The 19,938-nt window shown below is 31.1% G+C and overlaps 1 long non-coding RNA gene across 1 annotated transcript; it reads right to left on the minus strand.

Annotated features, from left to right (window-relative positions):
- Nucleotides 1-1,115: 1,115 nt before the first annotated feature.
- Nucleotides 1,116-4,512, minus strand: LOC143072851 (uncharacterized). The gene is made up of 2 exons (XR_012977334.1): nucleotides 4,386-4,512; nucleotides 1,116-1,724 (listed from the first exon to the last, which is right to left on the minus strand). It is a non-coding gene; the product is annotated as an uncharacterized LOC143072851 (long non-coding RNA).
- Between the last annotated feature and the right edge of the window lie 15,426 nt (nucleotides 4,513-19,938).

A 19,938-nucleotide genomic window follows, 5' to 3' on the forward strand; every position in this document is an offset into this window, starting at 1 on the left:
ATCTCTAAAATGGAGCAAATTTTTGAAATAAAACCTTTTATATTAATCTCCTAACAGGTTTGGAGAGCACAAATTGTTTTGATTTCGCGTATGTTTAAGTGTATTTAATGTATACATATATGGAAACGTCCGGTAATATTGAGATCATAAATAAGTTCATGTAGAGAAAGGTACTGATTGCACATTGAAAAGAAATGAAACAGCTCTCATAGGAACCATTCGAAGGCATTGTATCAGGCAAAATTTCTGTCGTATTTAAGATTCTATCGTTTTGAAGTCGCATATTCACCAATATGTCATGTTAATTTTTCATTACACATTACTTAGTCCTTGTGAAACATGCAACAGACATAAGTAAATATCAAGCAAAAGAACTGTTTGCCTCTCCACGTATGTCAATTGAAAAAAACCCCATTGTATTTTGAACCAAAATGATCAATGTCTTTTTGTGTTTCGTTTGAAATGGCTAATTTCAAGCCCTATTTATGGTGGAATGGGAAACAAGTTTTGTAACTTATGTTAATCCGCTTCCACTTTGCGTGTCGAGTGCTGCCTTGTAGCGGCATTAGCCTCCTCTTTTTTTAAATCTACAAGGGTGTCTTGTACGTTCAAGAGATATGACTCTCTCTCTTTTTAATAACACGGGTTTACCATTTTTCGTCCCCTTCCGATGACTATCATCGTTTCCTCAAGACCAATTATTGATTTTGAATAGACACAAAACTGTACTTGGCGTTGTTTGCTGTGTGTCACACTTCTTTTTTTCGTTTATTGATTTGTCTTTAATCAAGGCAACTGAGGTGTAAAGATGGTCAAATTCTGTAAATCGATTAGATCAAAAATGAAATAAAAATAAAACAGGGAGACGTTCATAAAACCTGACAAAACCAAATGCTCGACTTTATCATTCAACGAAACGAATGGAAAACAATTGTTATGTTTTGTCTTGATGTCTTAGTACAGGCATTCTGTAGCGTGTACTACTATACATGCATCTCCCGTTATCTTGTCGAAATGTCTAATCGGGAAAAGGACACAATCCAAAAATTACATATCAGACAAATTTCAGACCGTGATTAAAAAATCTTTACACTAATCGTTTAAATAAAAAGAAGATATTCATACTATATTTTTAAAAATATGACACTTTTGAAATATATTTTCATATTTCAGCATTAGACTAAGTAACGTCAAATGCTTGTTTACTGTATATGCAACAGTTGTTCGTCTGAAATGTAGATTGTCCGTGCCATATTTCACTTCCATAGAATTATATAGAAATGTATGTGTGCATTTATTTTCATCTTTCTCCTTTTGAAGTGTAAAGTACTGTCTGTTCTATACCTGTAATAATACATGACAGATCATTCTGTATTTAACTTTCCAACTAATTACACAATCCATTTAGCAAGGCAGTGGTGATGTTTCGCGACCATATCTATGTGGTAATGGTATTTCGCCTCCAAACCTAAGTAGTCATAATGTTGAGCGACCAAACATAGACAGTATTGTTTTTCGCCATCAAACCTTGGCAGATTTGTTTTTTATCACAGTTTCAAGGCAGTAATGATATTGTAAAAGGCAATCTTTCAATTTTGTAAGTGCAACAGTAGAAGTTCTAGTTGTCTATATTCCGATTAAGGTTGTCATCACATACTGTTGTATCAATTGAACCTCAAACTTGATTGTCTTTTTTTATCTTCTTGAAAAAATATTGTGGATGCCTTAAAAATAAAAGAAACATAATTTAATAGAAATTATTCTACAGAAGAACTCCTAAACGTTTGATTATTGGTTGGTCCAGACAGGCACATATGATGAGGTAAGGGATGAAGTTAACACTTTTTATCGTAGTTTTACAAATGAAATTGTAATGAAGAAACTCTAAACATGATGTCAATGAATGACACAATAACATATTTATTTAGTAAATACTAGGCGTGAAAGGACAATGTATCATAACGCCATTTTTGTGGTGCCCTGTAATTCGAAAATCAAAGAGCATTTTTAAATCTGAGAAACTTCATATTCCAGATGATCATAACACATCTTAATATCTGTTTTTATGCCCCACCTACGATAGTAGAGGGGCATTATGTTTTCTGGTCTGTGCGTCCGTTCGTTCGTTCGTCCGTCCGTCTGTTCGTTCGTTCGTTCGTCCGTTCGTTCGTCCGTCTGTCCCGCTTCAGGTTAAAGTTTTTGGTCAAGGTAGTTTTTGATGAAGTTGAAGTCCAATCAACTTGAAACTTAGTACACATGTTCCTTATGATATGATCTTTCTAATTTTAAAGCCAAATTAAACTTTTGACCCCAATTTCACGGTCCGCTGAACATAGAAAATGAAAGTGCATGTTTCAGGTTAAAGTTTTTGGTCAAGGTAGTTTTTGATGAAGTTGAAGTCCAATCAACTTGAAACTTAGTACACATGTTCCTTATGATATGATCTTTCTAATTTTAAAGCCAAATTAAACTTTTGACCCCAATTTCACGGTCCACTGAACATAGAAAATGAAAGTGCATGTTTCAGGTTAAAGTTTTTGGTCAAGGTAGTTTTTGATGAAGTTGAAGTCCAATCAACTTGAAACTTAGTACAAATGTTCCCTATGATATTATCTTTCTAATTTTAATGCCTAATTATATTTTTTATCCAATTTCACGGTCCATTGAACATGGAAAATGATAGTGGGAGTGGGGCATCCGTGTACTTTGGACACATTCTTGTTCTTAAATATTTTTATGAAATTTATATTAGATATGTGTATTAGGGATTCAAAAAGTTTGCGTTTGGTGAAAACCTACAAAATATACGAAAGTAGACTCATTTTGAAATCTTGTTTTCAATATTCAGATATGAGCATCATATTTACCCTAAAAAATATAGTGCTACGGGGTGTTTACAGGTGCAAATTGTGTGAAAAAAGCTTTTGGGTTTGACTATGTTTTTTTATGCCCCACCTACGATAGTAGAGGGGCATTATGTTTTCTGGTCTGTGCCTCTGTTCGTTCGTTCGTTCGTTCGTCCGACTTCAGGTTAAAGTTTTTGGTCAAGGTAGTTTTTGATGAAGTTGAAGTCCAATCCACTTGAAACTTAGTACACATGTTCCCCATGATATGATCTTTCTAATTTTAATGCCAAATTATAGTTTTGACCCCAATTTCATGGTCAACTGAACATAGAAAATGAAAGTGCGAAGTTCAGGTTAAAGTTTTTGGTCAAGGTAGTTTTTGATGAAGTTAGAGTCGCAACTACTTGAAACTTAGTACACATGTTCCCTATGATATGATCTTTCTAATTTTAATTCCAAATTTAAGTTTTGACCCCAATTTCACGGTCCACTGAACATGGAAAATTATAGTGCGAGTGGGGCATCCGTGTACTATGGACACATTCTTGTTTATATATATTTTGACCACAAATTGTCAGATTACATCATTCTATTCATGTATCGATCAAAGTGCTATAATATCGAAATACTTGAATGATTTTTCTATAAATACAGTCATTTTAGGGGTCAAATTATAGTTTTTGGCTCTCATCCTCCTTTATATTTTATACATTAATATGCTCTCAAAGTAAAAGTTTCTACTAGGTAACCGAGACAAAAAATGTCTGGTGGTTATTGATAATTGAAATAACATATTTACGTAGTCATACTAACATTAATACAAATAAAAACTTATATAAAAGGTAAATGCCGTCTTTATGACATATTTGAACTTTTTAGATACCTAGCAAGTATCAAAAAGTGAATATTAAGAAATTTAAGATTTGCCCGAAGAATTTTGATTTTGTCTGTAACAAGGTCAACAACATGACAACATATTTAACTTCAACTAATTTTCCCAGTAACATGTGCGTATTTGCTTATGCCGCGTGATCAGCCATTTATCTGTCTTCGTAAAAGGCCACATTAAGTACATATCGGTTAAAGTATAGGTTATCTGTTATAATCCTATAGTTATGTATACGATAGGCGTTGTTTTGGTCCGTTAGTACAAGGCTTAAGTTGAAATATAGGGTTCTGTAGCTTAGATTTTGAACTTGTTTATCTGACCTGAATTCAAACTATTATATATATATATCGTCAACATTTATATGACTTTGGCTAATGATCTTCCATGATGCACTAATAAATATTCAACAACAAATATTATGTTATTCCAGTCGATAACAAATTATGAATGATAGCATGAAATATTTACAACTAAAAGGAATGTTCTCATTTATTTTTTGTACAATTTCCTGTTTAAAATTTCTATAAAAAACTAAAGACAAAACCTTTTCAATATTAACGTAGAAAATTTGACTATTTTTTGTTGAAAATAGCTAGGATTTTTTTTATTCCAATCTATGCTATCATTCATTGCCATTTCCGGTCTCTTACTTTCGGAACATTTCCGAATTTTATATTGATCGCAATCATTTGTTGAAGCTTGTATCGAATAAGTCCAAGGAGTTCCGAGTGCATACTATAACACAACTTGTTCAGTTCACACAAATGAGATAAAAGGACTGCACAATTGTTAACTGTGGATTTTATAGTCTCTCATAATCAGCTGACTATAACGTCACTAACATTGATAGCGTATAAATAAAATAGGAAAATCCGTTAAATATAGAACAGATCTATATAGGGTATACATACTGTTAGGTAAAACATGTTGACAACATTGTGATTAATTCATTATAAAAATAACAACTATTTGGCTTTGGTTTTTTAATATCTTGATGATACATAATTCTCGATGAAGTAAGGATCTTCTTTGAATCATAATATATGCTGATTCCAGAATAAATATACTATTGATCATAAGATGTAATACAAATTAAACAAAGGCAAATACCAAAGTAATTTCTATTAACCGGACCGGACGGAAATTCACTAAAATATCACTAAGAAAAAAGACGGAAGGCCATTATAAGGGTGGGATGTTAAATAAAGTCCTGAGTCGTTGCATCCGATAAGAAGCAGAGAGAGGACTAGGTCAATATCATATCTTACTTCAAGGGTATCAAAACAATATCTATAATTTAAAGTCCATGTCTGAAGTTCACACATGTTACGCTTACATATTTTGCAATACGATGAAATAAATCAGATTGTAATTAGTCCTTATTTGCATAGATTATTATCGGTTAACACCAGGTCTATCCAGGCCACTTGCGGTTCACAACTGTCAATATATATTAGTATTCAATCTAGTGCAAAATGATTGTAATGCAATCTGTTATACCACAAACAAGTTGGATAAATGATCATTTAATGTCACCATACTAAAGGACGGGTTATATCTTCCTACAGCCCCACTTATAACTAACTTAGCAAAATTTAAATGTACCAACACTGTCATTGTAACGGTATAATTTAATTAAAAGCGATATAATGGTTTTTAAACAATGAAATTATTTCTCCAATCATCATTGACGTTTCTATCTTTTCAAATTCCTCGACATATTTGTATTCAACTGCCCGTTTTAGGAAATACTTTTGTTTTTTTTAAAGTTTTTAAAATGTGTAGATTAAAATGCTATGTCAACCTTCCCGAATCGTGTTGATCAATAAAATGTTTAAAACAGAAGAAAAAAACCCATGTTTTTCCCCAGCAACATGTTTAACGGACTGAGTATAGTGAAACAAGCTGCTATATACATTTTATACCACATATCACACCCTACAGTCTAAATATAAAAAGTAAATTAACAAAAATACCGAACTCCAAGGAAAATTCAAAGCGGAAACTCAAAATCAAAAATCCATTACACATCAAATGATGTTTGATTACATAAATTATACAAGTTGTTGGATTGTGAAATTAATCAAATTGAAGAGGCAGTATGTTTCAATAAAAATATTGCAGCATTACTTTTTTAGGGTTATGCATATCAATTCTTATGGGTTTATAGAACTCAAAACAAAACACCTTTTAAAGGATATTTACAACAAATCAACTTGAAACAGATATTTAAGTGATCCATTCTTGGCTACAATAAAGATTCTTCTAGATATACACTTGGTTTATACTTATCCACTTATTATAGTTCAAGAAAACAAATATAGTGACGGATGTCCTATATAAATCTTGATATAGGAATTTCGTTTATGATATTATACCAAGATGTTTAATGCATTGGTGTTGTCAGTTTATGTTCGACTTATAAGTTTGAATGTCCTTTTTAGGATTACTCGCCTCTCTTTTAACAAAAAATCATCAAACAGTCCAGGCTTATAATTTGGCTCGCAATTTAAGTACGATATTAACGAGCTTTAAAAACCGAAGATTTCCATCTATGAATGAGGTTAAGTATAAACCAATTTGCGTTCAAAATATTGATAGATTACCTTATTTATTAAATATAAAAACAAAAGTAGAATGACAGAGACAAGTATTTACTATTTCATATTTTTTTAGAAACAAATCATTCAACATTTCATTTATAGTAGATTTGAAAAATGAACAAACCAATGATATTTGGTGTCAACACAAAGGGGACATTTTACCAGGCTGGTAAAAACGTGCGGACGACATGTCTCGAAGCAAAGTAATCGATTTAGTGGATGAACTGACACATAAAGGATGCCAGATTTATATTTTGTACGATCGACAAGAATGAAACTGAACAAATTACCCATTTCGGGAGGGTGATTTTTTTTGGCTATTTGTTGTATGTATTGTGTTTTTTTCGGGTGGCCAAACAACGACATTATTTCAATGAACTATACATGTACCGAGAAATTGGGATCTTATTTTTTCACTTTATTTTGCCTTTCGTACGTTTTTGATTATAAGCCTATTGTATCTGAAAGGCGCTGTATTTTGAATTTGGAATGTTTAAATTTTCAAAAATGAATGACTTTAAAAATGTTGATTATGTGATATAGATACAATGGATAAGCGTTGATTCTTGAAAAAGAAACTATGAGCCCGGAGGGCGAATGGTTTGTTTTTCATGAATCAACGCTTATCCATTGTATCTATCACTTAAACTATTGTGTTAATGTCTTTTAAAAATTAACGCCTATTCTTAATTAGAAGGTATTGTAAGTGAGTTTAAATAACCATGTTATCGTGTCAAACAATTCATTACAATAAATTGAATATCACAATTAAATGGCTAAACAAAAATAAAAATATATTATAACACAACACGTCTGTCCTTAAAGATCTTCATACTATCAGGGATCTGCATATTGTCAGTTCTTTACAAAATAAGATATATTCGAACTTATTTCTATTAAAATTGAAAATGGAAATGAAGAATGTGTCAAAGGGAATACAACCCGACAAAGAACATTTTAATTCTAGGAACATCACGATTTTCTAGCATAAGAATTTACGAATTAACAGTTGTAAAGTTATGTAGTTAAACAGATGAAATCATATTATTTTAATTTATAAAACAAAAGTGGACAAATCATGAGAATGTAATCAGTTTTGTTTCAAATATGTGGAATAGCCAACAATAATCCAAAAATAAACGACCAAACTCGCTTTTATTACACAAATTATCCACAATAACATACAAAACAAGAACAAAAACTTGAAAAGTAGAGAATAGGGACAACAAAGATAATTCAGGGATTCGAACCTAAAAATACAAGTCCGTACCTTAAACTCATTTATCTTACTATGAAACCTCGTGGCTACCTATTCATACTATTCGTTTGCCTGTTATATGTATATATATATAAAGGTAGAAGCCCTGTGTGTCTGTTGTACTGATGTATATCATACATTCATTTATATATATAAAATAAACATCTAAATCGTAACCGATTGTTAGTCCAGAGGTTTCGTCGATATGTTGATGTCAGTAACACGTATCAGAATTCATGGACGGGTTCGAATCCCAGTGAAAGCATATAGAAATCACAAAAATGAAAGGTAAGTTTTTAAAACAATTCCATTAGTGAACAGAAATCAGTTAATTAGTCAATTCAAACTTAATGAAATTAGGCACACAAAGATAACAAAAGAATCATTTCAGCGACAGATTTAGGAAGCGTTGATTCTAGAAAAAGAATCCACGGTAAATGAATAGGCTGACGTCACCACAATGGTTTAACGTGGAATACATTAACATGTCTTTTTATAATTACATTCTAGAAGAAAGGAAAATATTATGTAAATATATGTCATTTTTTTCAATTTATTTTCGTTTTCAATTTTCAATTAATGTTCGCAATGGTTTGAATGTATATGGGTTTGTTAGGAAATCGAGTGTTCCTGCAGTGATGAAGCTAAAGTCTATAAAATTTTCTGACAGCACTGTGTAGCACAGTTGCTTTTTGAATTTTATATTTATTTTAGCTTATTTGATAAACAGTTTGTTTTCGCTATATAGATTAAATTTATTTGTTTTTTCTTTGTTAAATTTTTATCTCATGAAAAATTAGCTTGGACTGTATCAAAAGGACAAATTTCAATGTTGGATTAGTCAATGTTTTATTTTAGACATGGTTATAAGAAGAAAGTGTGGTGAACGGGAGGCAACTCTGAATAAACAATTTATATTAAAAGCATAGGATTCATAGACAAAACTTTGAAACAGCTATCGCTGGGGTTTGCATGACGAGAATATATAAAACAATTTCATGTGTTCACAACATTTTCCTTGACAATTTAATATATGTTAAAGAAAGTTACCATCTATGTTCAAACAAAGGTGATTGTTTTAATGTCTCAGATAAATGCTTGCAAACTGAAAGACGCGTTTAAACGACGAGGGATAACTTCGTTGTCCTCATCGGAATTGTCAGGCAACGGCGACTTGATATTCCAAAATATTGATTTTCATTTCCCCTTTCAAATAAACGATATTGATTCAACGTTTAGATTTTTGTTAAAAACGTTTCCTTACTTATTGAGATATTTTTACCTCCAGGAATGACATGTCTTTGTCTGTAACCCACTTGTCACAAACAAAAAAGAAAAGTGAATGTGGAAATTTGTTGTTATGGTGAAGGTCAATAAACCTCAGAGAAACAGTTTAGCCTAATCTCAGTAATATTTTTTTATAGAATAAACAAGATATTCTGGCCATAAACGATCCTTAGTAATACAGTGTACAACGTGATTTGGCTTCAGTATGAAGATATTACTTTTTCAAAGACATATTGAAAATAATGATGCCGACAGGCATAAGAGAAAAAAATTACTAAACTACTACACTCTTATGACACTGTAAGGATTGTAAGAAAAAGCCGGACATTTTAGCAATGAGTTAAGAAAAATGCCGTCCAGATCGATGTTTTAAAAGGGTTATATGCTTTGTATTAGGTCTTGGATCTTAAATATTTGGTCTCTAGAATCAGTGAAGGGTCATCAATTGTCAACATGCGCGTCTGGTGCTTTAAAAAAATAAAATAATATTTTATATTATTACGTCGACTAGGTCGATACCTCTACATGATAACTGTTTACCACTATAACAGCCGAGTAGCTGAAAACTTCAGATATGGAATGAAAATGCAGAATTATTTTTAATTGAAATTTTCCTTTCAACGGGAATCAGATTTACGCCACCTTGCCGACCTATTCTTGTTTTCTTATGAGTCGGATTAGAGATAAAAGAATCAACCGACAAATCTTCCTCTATATAATTTTAGACATATATCTAATATTGGACATAATTTGTCATCGCAGTGCCAGAGTCTATGACAAATGAGAAAATTTTGATTTAAAATGATTGATTTCTCTCAACTGAGTAGCAGTTTATATATATCATCTGAATAAAAATAAAAAAACATACCTTTCCCAACAGATACGATATTGAAAATATTGCAGACGGTACTTATACTCAATCTTCATGGGTGTCGGAGCAACATATTAATGAGCAGTAGATTTGTCAAAGATCTTTATCTCAAACAGTGCATTTAAAAGTATAAAACCTAATTGAATATTAAATAAATATGGTTGTCTGTGTACTATTATGTCTCTTTGGTCATATGTTGGTCAAGAAGGGAGCTACAGTTGTATGCCATTGTTACAGTGCTATTTTTATTTTATGTACCCTCGTATATATATTCTACTTTTTCTATTCTATTTTGGGCGGTGGTGTTTATGTCATAACGTTTTACTAGATTTACCATCAACTGCAAATCTTTTTTTATTGGTGTCTTTGTTAATATTGATTGTATAATTGTGTCAACATAACGAAATTATACACAACTATAATATAAGTAGGAGGTTGCGTTAGCTATACAACCAGGTGTAACCCTCAACTTTCTTCGGAAAATGCTTGTACAAGGTAAAGAGTAAGACATTTGTTTACAAGTATTTCCATTGGTAAGTAAATTCAATTGCGTATTTAAGTCAGTTTTATGAGCTTTTCCCTTATACAATTACAATATCTATATGAGTTAGGTATTGGACAATTCCGACTTTGCGGTTATAATTCGGAATATTGTTGCCAAGCAAGGACAATAGGCCCAATGTACATAGATCTGACAGTCTATACTAACTTAGCTATAATTGTTGTTGTTTTGTTTCGAAAAATCAGCTCATAAACTTTGTATTAGGTTTTGGATTTTCAGATATTTTAGCTTTTAACATTTTTAAAGAGACATGCATGGTCTTGAAAATGCATTTGGGAAAAAATGAAACCTGATATCATTCGACATCTCAACAAAAGGTCTATATAATGCTTCAAGTATACCAGAGTCCTTTTCACATCATGTTATATGTATAGTTACTATAAATATCAAAAACTGGCTTATTTAAAAGTTCTTCACTTAATTGTATATTTAGGACTACTAGAATAGATGTCAAAGAGCATCGACACATCCAAAATATATGATGATTCAACTTTTTTAATCATAAAATGTTATTAAAAAAGGATGCAGCAAAGCATTTGTATTTGATTGAGAAAATGATTTGTGTTAAAATGAAGTTTTCATGGGGGAAGTGCATATCACTGAAGCGTTATAAACTACATATAATATAGTGGCAGATCGAAAACAATATCCGGATGTCCCAGTCGTTTATTGTTCTTCAAAGAATTCTTCAACAGTATTTGCAGGAAACAATGTGATAGAAAAAAGCCAAGTAATTATTGATAACAAAACGTTAATATCCATTGTTAACTATTTACTTCTCTAAATTACCATATGTTGAAGTGATTCAACTATATTGAGTTTTAACAAGAAACATCACGTAAAATGGCTAAAATCTATAATGCCATGATGCAGATAACAATAAAAACTGCCTTTACATGTTACATAAACTCATTAAATCATTCATCTCAACTATGCTAAAAGAATAGACTCGATTATCTAGCCACTAACACGTAAAGATAAACGTCTTGATATTGCAAAGAATCATAGAATGAAGGTTTTCTTTTGCTGATCCATTATCTTACAGAAAACAAAGGATTAGGTTATGTAGGTGTTCTACTTGATCCGTTATTTTACATATGAATGCAAAGTAGTTGATAATGAATATGCTCTCCCATTTATCCGTAATATTACAGGCAAACACAAAATAGCTTGCCATGAAAGTACTACTGATCTGTGATCTTAAAGGGGAACACAAAATGTAAGGATATGCAGATGTTCTCAAACTAATCCGTGATCGTGTAGGTGAACATAATGTAACATACCGTGTTAATGTTCTTCAACTGAATCATTATCGTTTTGTATCAAAGTATCAGGTTATAAAATTGTTCCTGCACTGATTTCTGAAAGAACAGAAGAATACAACAGAGCAGGTCACACATATGTTTTGTTAATATGTTATCTTACAGAAGTACCAAAGTAACTAGTCAAGACGATTTTATCCGACTGATATGTTACATCAGTCTCTCAATATACTTTCAGCACCAACAACTGTGTGTATATAGATATAGGAAGATGTGGTGTGAGTGCCAATGAGACAACTCTCCATCCAAATAACAATTTTAAAAAAGTAAACCATTATAGGTCAATGTACGGCCTTCAACACGGAGCCGTGGCTCACACCGAACAACAAGCTATAAAGGGCCTCAAAATTACTAGTGTAAAACCATTCAAACGGGAAATCCAACGGTCTAATCTATATAAAATAAAAAAAAAACGAGAAACGAGGAACGCGTATAAATTACATAAACAAACTACTGTACAATAGATTCCTGACTTAGGACAGGTGCAAACATTTGCAGCGGGATTAAACGTTTTAATGGATCCAAACCGTCTGCCTTTTTCTGAAACAATAGCATAACATCACAACATAGAAAAACACACGATAAAATATCATTTGGCAGGCTTAACTCAATCAAAAAACGTAGAAAAATATGCTTGTAAAAATATATGCTTGAACTGAATTTTAATTTGCGTATTGTTATGCGTTTACTTTTCTACATCGGCTAGATGTATAGGGGGAGGATTGAGATCTCACAAGCATGTTTAACCCCGCCACATTTTTGCGCCTGTCCCAAGTCAGGAGCCTCTGGCCTGTGTTAGTTTTGTGTAATTTTAATTTTAGTTTCTTGTGTACAATTTGGAAATTAGTATGGCGTTCATTATCACTGAACTAGTATATATTTGTTTAGGGGCCAGCTGAAGGACGCCTCCGGGTGCGGGAATTTCTCGCTACATTGAAGACCTGTTGGTGACCTTCTGCTGTTGTTTTTTTTCTATGGTCGGGTTGTTGTCTCTTAGGCACATTCCCCATTTCCATTCTCAATTTTATTGTTGACTGCCTTTGTATGTTGTACTATTATTTGTAATTTTCTTTGTGTTAATTTCTAAGACAGCAATTTGGACTACAGAAAATGTATTGCCTGGTGTAGTCTATTGTTTGTATCCTCTGTTTGCATTATTTAGAGGCAGCATTGACGTAATGTATTAATTTCCATAATGTAACAAAAAAACCCAGAAATAAACATTATACAATTAGTGTCTTTGTATGAGGTCGATACCAGGATATATGGAACTGAAAGAAGTATATTGAATGATGACGAAGTCCGAGGTCGGTAAACTTATTTGGGTCGATATATCCTGTATTGACCTTATACAAATGCTATAACTGTTATATAATTATTTCAGACCATATTTGTATCAAAATCATCAGTGAATTATATTCTCTATTTTTCAATCATTTAATTTTGTTGGAAAGTTTTAGATATCATATTTTCACTTTGAGAATAACTACATATTAGTTTTTATTTTAAATTTTGTAAATGCTTTTTGGTGTATATCTTGTATACTTGTATTTTTCGTCAAATAATCTATCATAAATATACACTTTGTAAAATCTTTTAACAATATCATGAAATTCATTAGATGACGTCACAAAGTATATCGGTTGTTTAGATATTCTTAAAATAACCGTGCAATATCACTTTTGCTATCCTCTGTTTTCTATCTACCTTCAAAAATATTTGAGAACATGTATCCATGAATAAATCAAATTAGTGAAATTATACGAATTAATAATATTTTGAAATATGAAACGACTGGTGTTGAAGTTACAATTAACTACATCATCCATTTAAATCTATTAGGTCAGAAGAAGTATTTAAAGTTGTTCATGTGTTTTTGGCATGTTTTAGTTGAGAATGGAATTATGTTCATTATCTTATCAATCAGCGTAACGTTTTCGTGCTACGACCGTTTTATTTTGTTTAGTCACTATGAATCATTATATTGTGTTCATAATTATGAATGTAGATTATGTCATATGACAAGATTTGTCTGACCCTGTCCTTCTTGTTAGATGATCAATGTTAGGTTTTCTTAATAACCAAGACGTGTAAAACAACAATATATTTGGTTTTTAAAGTCATTGTAAGTTGAACACATCTGTGTGACAGCGTTAATATGTTATGAAACGTATTTTGCGGCCTTCTTACCTTACATTGGTTTCACGTAAAGGTTAGCTTGAAAGATACATGTTTTATACCATTTTTTTAGCATTTATATTTTTGACACTCATATAACGACCTTTATCTAATACATATTTGATATAAGGTTCATCAGTCATTTCTAAACTTTAAGATTAGTCGTACTTTACTACCATTTACTTGATTCATTGATCATCGTTAAGTTTTGGGAAAGTATAGTACATTTATCTTGAACGCTCAACTTTTGAGTTATAACATATTAATAAGGCAAGACATTTAAGTGTTCCCACTGTAACTCATTTTTAAACGGACAATATATCATAAACTTCCTCCTTATATAAAATTATGTAAATAATCAGCTAATTAATTATGCCATTACAATTTATCTCATATTTACTCATTTGCCTGTACCAAGTCACAGTTTTTTTACTTCGTCTGTTGATTGATAGCGTTTGATTTTTCAGTTTTTACGGACTCAACATGTTTGAAAAAAGTAAAATCACAAACATACTGAACTTAGAGGAAAATCAATTCGGAAAGTCCATAATCACATGGCAAAATCAAATAACAAAACGCATCAAAAACGAATGGACAAGAACTGTCACATTGAATTTGCTTTGGACTTTGGTAGTTTTGTTATACTTTTTTGTATTTATTTTTGATGTCTTCTATTATTTGTTAATTATAATTAATCACAAATTTGAGCGAACAATATCGCATTTTTTTTCTTTATCAATTCAAATTGATATATTTATATATATATTATGTACAGTTAAAACCATAAGCGAAAGATGCTGGTAAATGATCAAATATTTGTTTCATTTCATCAACTAGGAGTTCTCAATCATATTACTCAACCGAAAACATTATTTGATATATTACTAATTTTTCATCAAGAATTTTTTCTGTTCTGTCTTTCGAAGCTTATCAGAGAAATATCCGGACTCAATTAGGAATATATCATGCAAACATTTTGAAATAAGTTCATATTAACGAGAAAGTAGACGAAATTAGCTTTATCTGAACAAGTTGTAAATTAGCCGATCCTGAAAATAAACTTCACATTGAATTTTTCTTTGTCATTTTAAAGCATATTGCGTGATTATATATATCCTTTATATACTTTACATAGAAATGTGTCTCTTTCATTTTAAGGAATATTGCATTATTAGATATTCAATATCTTATAATTATAACAGGTCACGGATATAGATTCTCAGATTGTATTTACAAATATCTAGGAGAACTTGTATCTACAACTTAAATTCAAGATACACAAAGAACATTTGAAAAGCTTTCCGACTCGTCTTTCGTACACTTTTATTTACTTGAAAATCATAAATAATTCGGCAAAGGACCGACAAACGGACAACGATGTTCAGCCAATTTCCTGAATGAAAAAAAAAAGATTTCAAAGAAGTATTTATTAGTAATTCTTTGGCTGATTGCCCTAAATTCCATTTTTTTACACTTTTCAAATGTTTGCTATTCATCTATAATGAAATTTATTTGATTAATATTGTTTAAAGCTGCAGTTATTTGGTTTTAAATAGATGTGTAAAAATGCCGAATATGTGTCCCCCGTTGACAAAAAATCATGAAATTTCAAATACCTTTTAATCACACTTTTCAGATCATTTTTCTCAAAACAAACACGTTTTTAAGCTAAAAATATTTTGCATTTGAAGTTATCTTCATATAGAAATATCAGTATACTTCAAAAACACAAAGACCTGAACATAAACTGAAGATAACATGGAAAGATATGGCGAAAATGAGCACGCAACTCTATGTAAAACTTTCGCAAAAATGCAGGTTTTATTTCTTTTTGACTTTTACAATAATGTAAAACATTAAAAGAATCTTTTATGATAGATAAAATGTCACAGGATATATAAAGTCACAAATAATATAAATTATTTGGGGACAATTCTTTGAAATTATAAAAGAAATATTTGAGTTATTTACCCGTAGCTTTTCATACTTGTATAACTTTTTATATTTCTTTATTATCTATATTTTTATTTTTCATGAAGTTTACCTATTTTACATCCAGCAGATTTATATCGGTGCCAACATTAATTTCATACAACTTTTGTCTTAAGATACACGTATTCATTATTATATTTCATAAATGCCAAATCATTGAAATGCAACCTTTGTTCACGTTTACACGAAGAGTGCTTTCTTTCACGTCCGCACTTCTATCGACTATGACATGCCAAATAAACATTTAAGATCATTATTACGGATCAATAACATACATTGTGTAGTCAGAAGACACCATGTGACAATTTTAATTCGTTTTCAATATTCAAGTTATGTAACTTTAAGTATTAATATAAATTTGAACAGAATTTAATATCATTTAATTTTACAATTATGCAAGTAGTCATACAAATTGCTGTGTATAATGAGTTTTAAAACTAATATGAGGCAGGCATTACCCGTAAATGGGGACGAAGTCTGTATGAATTATTTTTTTGTAACTTAAATATTTGTTAAAAAAGAAAACCGGAAATACCGTAACGTTTCCAATTTTGGTTCTGTTGTTAGGGATTTTAGTTGTGACGTTATTTAAGTTATGACGTCAAATGCAATGTAAACAAGGACACGCTATCATCAGGTAACGTTTTTTTTCATATCAAGGAATTATTAAAAATGAAATGGGTATTGCGTTCCTCCCTATTGTATACTAGACCGTGATAAATATATATTTTACTGAAAAGTTCATACAAACAAGACCGGAAAAAGGAATTACATTATAGATTTCTGCGCAGATGCGGGAATTCAAAACATGACATCAAAAAATTGAACGATTTTGAGTTCATTAGTACAATAAAAATTTCGGGAAAATTTCCCGACTTTTTTTTTTCTTTTTTTTATTGATTTTTCTACTGTTATTCGGGACTTTGTCCCCATATTATATTGCGCAGGAAGTGACGCTTATACATAACTATTATAAAAGATGAAAATATGACGTCGTGTGAGAGGGCATGGTATATTTTTATTGGCCATTTTTCTGATCGTGGATATGGAAATTTCCTGCTGTATCATGAGTTTGACATGATAGATTTTTTGTCTGTATCATTAACATCTGTATGACGACACTACCCAGTAACCACCCCACCCCTCCTCTCCCCGATATATTTATCAATTTTGACTAACATCTGTTTAAAACCAATCAAAGGAGAAATTATTTTACGTTCTTTGTAATAATTTGGATATCTGAGATAATAAACAGTAGAGAGGATATACATTAGGATGACATTAGATATATTTGATCCTGCATGTATTTGGTTTGAAGATATGATGTACATGTAACAGTACCCGTACTGCAATCTAATTAAGGTACCAAAGGTAAATTGTGAAAAGAAGTTTAAGAGATATCTGAAATCTGATAGGAAAAAAGTCGACCACCAGAACTAGATTTTATCCTTGATTGTCCAACTAAAAATGCTATAACCCCCCCCCCCCCCCCCCGGAAAATGTTAACAATGTTTCCGTCCCGGAGTATCAGTCAGATAGCCCTTAGCAAATTGTCTTCCTATCTTTGCATTATTACACAAACCTTTGTGTTATAACGCAAATCTTTGCCATATGACGAAACCCTTTGCAAAATAACGCAAACCTTTAAGTTATAATACACGCCTTTGCGATAACGCAAACCTTTTGATTCCAATTTTTATTACAGCCGATAGTTGAATCGTGAAGTCGTTATTAGGTAAGGTATACTTCCCTCCTTTCGAGGTAGTCTTATCCTACAGACAGACAGATAGATTGGTTATCTGTCGGACTAGCCTACTCTTAGAGGGTAGTTTACCTAACCTATAATAATGACTTCACTGCAGCCAGCAAACTAACCAAAGATATTACCTTTACCTACACACTCAATGCAATCGGCTGTTTTTGTATATATGTCCTTCTGTCATTAAATTTCAGTTGTAATTTAATTAACAAAATAAACATAAATACAAGGCCGAATCATTATAACAAATATGCTTAGGAATACCAGGGATCAGAAAAGTATATAATTTAACAAGACAATAGATATGTTAAAAGTTAAATTTTGATTAAATAGAGAAAGCAAAAATAATGTCATACAATTGTAAAACTGTTTTATCAGTGTTTTTCTGACATAATACATGAGAAGGATGTACGGTGGACTTTGTCTGCAGTAGTGGACGAAATGATAGGAAAAGATTTGTTTACTCCTCGTCTCAGATCGTGATTATGGAGCAAATACTGATGCTTATGAATGTACAGAAATTGCATCGCTTATGTATACAAACATCAGTTGACTAATTCCGATTACGACCAGTTCAACATTTCATTCGTTTTACCTTATTCTTATCTTTTATAAGAAAAATGTACATTTTAGCAGCCCATTAATTAGCTTTTTAGACAAAATTGATGCTGAGTATTTATCCTTAAAAATGTATGAAAAAAATGTGTAAAGGAGTAAAGAAGTGTATGTTCCTAGAATTTGATTTGTGATTATAAATGAAGTTCTTCAACGCAAATACTATCATCATTTGTAATTTTATATGAAATTACCGTCAAAAGTAACATTTAAGATGTTTTTATATACTTAAGTATGGTTTTGGCTATACTCAAATATTTAAGAATATTCTTAACTTTGAGTAAGAAAATAACTGAGAATTTTTTTTTATGGCGGAGTATTTTACTGAGAATAAAAAAATTGAGAAAATTCTCAGGCTGAGTAAAAAAACTTTACTCAAATAGTTTTATGGCGCTGGGGCCAGTACTTTTGTTATTTTACTTTGTCATCAGTGGTGCTCGAATAACAACAGTTGGGAGGCCTTAAAATATAATAAGCGAATCAAAAGACAAATAAAAAGATCAAAAGACCTACGAAAATTTAGATGAACAATATCACACAAATGCTTTTGCTACACTTTTGGACGAAATGTCAAATAGGAAAGGCATCTTTCAAGAGATTTTAAAGGGATAATTCGTGATATGAAAACTAATGAAAGAAGAAAATGGGGAATTATTAATTTTATTCAAACTTCTTGACTTATGTGACGTAGTTTAAGTCTTTTTGCATGCTGGGAATGAAATTAATCACATTTAAGTCTTGTTCGTTAACCATCTGATAACGTGATTTAAAGCGCATCGACGACTTTTGGTGTAGCTATTAACCAACGAAAAATAAGTATAGCCATGCAACTTTTAAAAATTAGATTGTAGGACTTATGTGTAGATTTTTTAAAACGAATTCTAGTAATAAAAGTAAATCATACAATAGAACATTTTTATGATTTTTTTTTGCACTTTAAACAAGCATATGAAACTTACATGATCGATAGTGTATTAAAAATACATGTTTGTATTCTGACCTTTTTGCTTCATTCCAGCAAATATTTTCACTTGCTTGTACTGTGGAAATAAAATGTGTATTGTTTTGTGACACTTAGTGAAAGTGAATGCGTAGTTAAACTCAAGGTAATTAAAAGATTAGCATTATGTAATTCTAATCTTTTGATCTTCATTCGGTGAAATCTAGGTGTCACGGTTCATCGGCATTTCAGGTGCGAACAACATTTCGTATGAATGATAAAGGGGAGTCAGGAATGTTTTAGACACAGAAATGTAAAAAAAAAAAAGAATTAAAATTAATTTACGGGAGTAATAAGGTCGCACAATAACTTGATAGCTGTTGTATATTTTTATACATTGCATAAGCTCACTTTTAAATGAATTATGACTTCTGATTACTTTTGTAACGATAAAATACTGAATTATTTTAATTGAGTAAATTTATAAATAGAAATAGCTTTCTAAGCACGAGTGTATGAATTAAAAATTGTACTATTCTAAATTAGAATCGGCATTTTTAATATTTCAAACAGATCATTAACAATTGCAATTATATAATGTAGTCCATCCAAAGCGATCTCTGAAGATGTTTTAAAAAATTGACAGGAAATTTTAGGATCTTCTTGGAATGGAATCGAAAAATTACAAACAACTATTCTTTTCAGGTATGAAAAACATAAACAAAATTAATTCTTAATCGGGAATGTCCTTATTAAAATAGTCTTCGTCTCACAACGTATAATACTTTAGCTATTTGACCAACGATGTTTAAAAAG

The sequence above is a fragment of the Mytilus galloprovincialis genome, chromosome 4, assembly GCF_965363235.1.
Source record: "Mytilus galloprovincialis chromosome 4, xbMytGall1.hap1.1, whole genome shotgun sequence".
NCBI lineage: Eukaryota > Metazoa > Mollusca > Bivalvia > Mytilida > Mytilidae > Mytilus > Mytilus galloprovincialis.